At 39.9% G+C, this 6,000-nt stretch overlaps 1 protein-coding gene across 1 annotated transcript in view; it reads right to left on the bottom strand.

The window, feature by feature from the left end:
- LMO1 (LIM domain only 1) overlaps positions 1–6,000 on the bottom strand; it is a 280,622-nt gene that overhangs the window by 171,351 nt on the left and 103,271 nt on the right. The gene's annotated exons all lie outside the window — the stretch shown is intronic.

Genomic DNA, 6,000 nt, shown 5'->3' with positions numbered 1-6,000 from the left:
TATATATATATGAGCCTGAACATATTTCACAGTATGGACCCTTTTCATTGAACCCTACTTATATTGTATGTGCTTTAGAATATTAATTATTAAAAAAACCCAAACAGAATGGCTGAGCCAAAGCAAAACTGTGTAATGTAAGAAACTGAGAGCATTGAGAGTTCTACTGAAATAAAGGACAGTAGTATGATAAGAAGATGGTACTTGCAGGTCTGATCCAGATCCCATTAATTTGATAAGCTTTGAATCCAGCTATGATTGTAGGCCTGGCTCATGAGCCAGAGTATTTGCAAGTGCTACTGTTACGCTGGCTTTTGCAGTATCTCTCTCTTCATAGACATTAGAGCCAAACCACATCAGTTCCCCTTAGTTGAGCTGGATTGGCACTCTGGAAATCCTAGTGCACAGGAGAGGTTTAAATCCTCACATTTGAGGAGTAAGAGCAACCCAGAGCTCAGATACTGGTTGAAAAATGGCTCAAGAAAAATGAAGGTAGAAGAACTGGCAGAAAAAGGAGAAACAATGAGCAATAAAATAGAAAGGGAAATTAAATGGAAAAAAAAGGCACAGCAGGGAAAAGGGGAATAGTAGAGAATATACGGAATGGTGAAGGGAAATTAAATTAATCAAAAATAAGGAAAAGAATTAAGGAAACAGAAACAATGAGAAAGAGGGGAGGTCACTAGAACTCACAAAAGGAAAACAAACAAGAGGCAAGAGGTATATTGCAGGCAACAGAAAGAAATAGTGAGGCAATGAGAGAGAGAAAGAAAAGGGAGGGGGAAAGGTGTGAGGAGCTGAAAATGGCAAGACATGGGAGAGAGAGGAAAAGGGAGGTAAAGAGAAGGAATTGTGCAGAGGAAGGACCAGAAAGAGGAGAACAATCCTAGGGAGCCTGCTGTGGTGGGTCGCAGAGGAGTTCACAAGCCCATGCACTCCAACTATTTCTTTTTGATTCTGTGTCATTGTCAGGCTTCAGACTGCAGCTGCAAATTGTTTGTCTGGCAGTTCTGGTAGGTTTGATTCAATAACTCCTATAAGAGGGCAGGCAGGATATCAATGCTGCTTTATTGCCTTTTTCTCTGCCTACAATAGCAATCCTCCAGTTATACAGTATTATAAAGTGCCATCACTGGGGGTTGTATCTCAGCATAGTCACATCTCATCTTCCTAGACTATAATAAGCTGGCAAAGGTAAAAGTCTGAAACTACGTGAGCTTCATGAAATGATTAACATTGAGGCCTAAAGACTGGCGTCAGGGACGGGCACTGAGCCGACACTCTCTTCCCAAGTACCACAGTGAGGGGTAGCTACATCCTACAGGATCAGCTCCACCACAATGTACCTGGTAATCTGTGTCACATCTCACTCCAGCCACTAGTGGACAGAAAGCTGCAACCACTGCTGGGGAACACAAAAAATAACCCATGCAGTCCTGTCAGTTGGGTAACTTTTCATGCCTCTCTTCAAATCCTTCAGATGTGAGCTCTTCAAAAATAAGCATGCAAGAGACATTTAACTGATGTGGACTTACCATTTTTCCTCCTGGAAGTTTGTTCCTTCAGGCTGTGGGGGTGTCCCTCACCAGTCTGACATAGAGAAATTTCCCCAGCCTTCAGTGTACATAATCTGTCAATAAAAAGAGGATTTCAGTTACACAACACTATCAAATAGCACCTTTTACAAACACTAAATTCAAGTTAAAAATGTCACAGCAAAACAGGAAAATCACCAAAGAGAAAACTGCCAATGAGGCATTTTATCGGTGTGTCTTTTTTAAAAGAAAAATTCTTGGCACATTGTTCTGGTTAAAGTCACACAAATCAGAACAGAACGTTTCATTCAGGCCCAGTCATTACAAATACTGGGAGTAGCTGTATAGAAAGACACACATTTTCTCCACTTAAAGTTTGTCTTGCGTATATACACACATATATAAAAATCCCTGTTTCATTGTAAAAATCATAGGTGGATGTCTTTAAGGTTGTGTTTAGAAATCATTGTGACTTTACACTGCAGTTTATTCCATATATTTCTATCCTTTCGAGTCACACTGTTCAACCTCCTACTTACTCTTAATAGATTAATTTGCGATTGCTCCCTCGACATTTCAGCCTTTCATGATGGAGAGCAATTCCTCTCATTTCACTCATCAAGGCTCCATATAATAATGAAAGTTCCCACAGGTCACTTCTATTGTGCCTTATTTCCTTAACCCTTTTAGCCTTCCCCCCAATAAGCGTTCTTAAACCTGGAGCTGTCTGCGCTAAGGCAAAAATAAAATCTCTCCTGCAAGGCGACTGCAACTGAATCCATATTGCATCAGTTCTATAGAGAAATGTGACTATAGCCATGTGATTTCAATTCTCCGACACCTTTACATTGTCATACTATCCTATTTGGTTTTTTCCAAGCAGAAACGGCTGGGATTTTTCACTAATAACCCCATGTTTCTTTTTTCCTTGGTACACCAAACACTACGAACTCTGCTGTGGTTCACTAGCTCTAGACTTACTGTTATAGCCACTAAAACATCCAAACCCTCCTCAGCTTGGTAAGCATTGCTTCATACTGTTTGCTTAATCTTTACATTTGGCAGAATAATCAATGCCTGCTATTTTACTTGTTATAATCTTTCAGAATAAAATTGATAAGTAAGATTCTGAGTTGCTGTAAGTTGTCATGTCCCTAGCATCACTTCCCTGGTCCAGCTTCACACATTAAATAAATGCTTCAAAACAAACCTGGAGGGCAAGCCACCAATTTGAATTTTCCAGTTGTTACTTATGGCCAATAGCTGTTTCCTAAATTGTGGCCCTGCTTCATGGTTTACATTTATGTAGAGGGAACTCCCGGCAGAGCCTGCAGGCAGGCAGACATGCATGCTCACACACTGCAGAAGAGGTGCAGCTCTGGGTGCAAGTGAGGGGTAGCTGAAGGTGTCCAAAAGTAGCCCTGTTCTACCAAGAAATCTGCATTAAAAGAACAGTCATACAGTCATCTCCTTTTTTTAAGGAACAATTTTACGTTGTTTCATATTCCAAATTCTCTCTTCCTTTGTGAAATCTGTCCATTCCACAGAAAACAAAGTATTTTTGACCAGCAATATAACACTAAATAAAACAACTGCCATTCATACACACAGCCTTGAAGGTTGTGCATCTTTAGGGGAGGAGACAATAGTTCAAAGTAATTCAGTGCTGATTGGGTTGAGGATAATTTTCTGGCAACTAAGGATGAGATTGAGACCAAAAAATCATTTCGAATAACTACGAAGGAGTCACAGGATAGCAACACCTTTCAGTCTCTAGAGACTTGGAATTGATTTGAACTGGTCTACCACTTAAATGGAGAAAAGCTATTATCCCATCACTAAGCTCTTGAACCATTCAGTCCCACTTGAACCAATTTTTTCTTCAACAAGCTATTTTACATATTTCACTTAGCCCACAATCTTCATGGGAGAAGCTTATCACATGATTTGTGTAAAAAGATAAGTACCTCATCCCTTCACATTTCTGTTTATTCTTGGGTTTGTTGTTAACATGATGGAACTATTAAACATGCTCCTCTTCTCTCCTTATAAACCCTGCTTTTCTTCATACCATTCACAAAATAAGACAATTTCTTAGTAGTTTTTGGAAGAAGACCCTGCCTAGAAGCATGTGTTCTAGAGATTTTTTCCCTAGATAAATGTAAATGTATTCACTCAAATGTTGTAACAGTCATCAGTATAATGATGATACCTTCTCAATCCCAACAAGGGTCAAATCCAGGATTTTCAGGTTAAGAACTGAAGCACAGCATTACTAAGGATCAAATTTGCAAAAGTAGTCTTCATTTTTAGGTGCATTAATGGGCACCAGAAGGTGGACACGGTGCCCACAAGTACATAGAGAAGCTATAATTAATAATGTCTTAAAAATTAAGCCTTTGTTGTCTGATACTAGACTTGCGAAAAAGTAAGATATCCATATTGGAAAGCCATTCATGAAAAGGGGGCTGCAAATGATGCCATCACATCCATGGTAAAACAAAACTGAGAGCCGGGAGGTTGGAGCTGCGGTTTGGTGATGGGGCCATACCAGCTCAGTGAAGAATTCTTTCTGGTGAGAAAGCAAAAATGTTCATGCTCCAACCTCTTGACTTCTCTTACAGCTTTTCCACTATTCTGTGTGCTCAGAGGAGCCTGTTTCAGCTAGTTTGTGGTTTCTCTTCCTTGAGTTTTCCCTGTAGTTTCTTCCACGACTGAATTTCCTCAGCCTCCTCCACCACTCCCAGAATTAGGATCCATGACTTTGAAAAACCTGTGCTTTCCTCAGTTCAGGCGGCTAATCCCCCTCCCGCTCACCCCGCAGGTTACGCTGCCAGAGCAACACCACTTTGATACTGTTCCTCTGGCAGCAATTAGAATCAAATCAGCACCAGGCTGTTTATAAAAAGGGATGTTGCTGTAATGACACTATCAATTCTTCCAAACATTGTAGCTATTTATCAAGTGATTAAAGTAGAGTAACTTACTCCAGTTTTACTAGCCTATTTTCCATTGGAACTTAAAAGGTTTTACTGCCTCAAGTATGGCACTTGGACTGCTAATAATTTCAATTTTATTACATTATCATATTTTTTAGATTTATTTCTAGGTTTTGCATAAGATTCAAATTGTTACCCAGTTTATAAAATAAGATAAATTTATCTTGGTCAAAAATCATATTAAGATAATTATCTTCCCCTTTTGGCAGATAATTTTGTTTGTAATATATTGAAAATGCTTATTTTTTTTTCTTTTTCTAACCACTCATTCTTGCAAAAGTGGCTGGTATTTTTCCCGACACAGGCAACTCTATCTCCCTCTCACTGTCAAGAGTTGTCATGTCTCCTCCCATTTTCCTCTCTCATTAGGAGAAACAAAATGTGCCTGCTCTTGTCTTGCCAGCAAGCTACCATGGACACCTGTATTCCTGGCAGACATAGCAGGGCTGACTCGTCTGCTGGTCGTGCGACATTGCAGTGGTGGGGACTGGTGGGGAGTGTTTACTCCGGCAGCCCCACACTACGATTAAGGTAGCACTTATCAGAGCAGGCCGTCGGCAATATGCACACTAACAGATGCCGTGACAGCCTCTTACCTGACCAACATCCTGCGGTATTCACTTAGCTTCATTGTGCTCCTCAACAATTCTCTGATTCTCTCTGCTAACGAAAGGATTAATTTCTGATAGCTGACAGAAAAGACAACTTCTTAAAGAATGAACGGAGGTCACTGACTGGTCCCTTCTCCCTTTGCCCTCTCCATCAAGCTCCGGTATCCCTGAAACTGCTGCACTGCCTCCCCTCCTAACCCTACACTTCTTCCACCAAAAGTACCAGCCTGCAGACAGCACTGTAGCCTGTCAAGGCAATTTAGAGCCGTTGTAGTATCTGCTAAAACTCTCAAAATATCAGAAAGATACTACTTATCAGGTATCAGATCAAAGTTGCAGCAACTAACCCTAGGGTAAGCAAATCACACCTGTCCTCTGCCCTGCCCACAGGGTCTCTGGGGAAGGTTATTTATCTGAGCTTTATCTTCAAATATCTGGATGTTTGTCTTAAACAGCCTCAGTATCTTGGCCCTAGGATGTCTGAAAAGCCACCTATGATCTCCATCATTAGCACTTTGGTTAACTGAAATTAGATTTGTCCATTTATGGGAAATTTTGATAATTAAAAAGCACAAATTTACAATTAGATCAAACCTGTAAGAGATTTTTTGTGATAAAACTCCAAACAGTGCTTGTTTAGGGGAAAAAAATCAGCTTCAGGAAAGTTAAAGTTTCAAATTCTATTTAGAATGCATGGAGTTTCCTTTGTGCATATAGAGCATTATTATAAAATAATAATTTATACTGCCCTGTTTTGACTTGACGTCAATAATTAGTTAAAATAGCTCCTCCTATTTAAAATTTAAAAAAATTTTAAGGGTATGTGCTGCTTAGTACTGATAGAAATAACTCTGT

This window comes from Athene cunicularia (genome assembly GCF_003259725.1).
Source record: "Athene cunicularia isolate RWA chromosome 5 unlocalized genomic scaffold, athCun1 chr5_part2, whole genome shotgun sequence".
Lineage (NCBI taxonomy): Eukaryota > Metazoa > Chordata > Aves > Strigiformes > Strigidae > Athene > Athene cunicularia.
The sequence above is the reverse complement of the archived record's forward strand: the minus strand, read 5'-3'. Positions and strand labels throughout refer to the sequence as shown.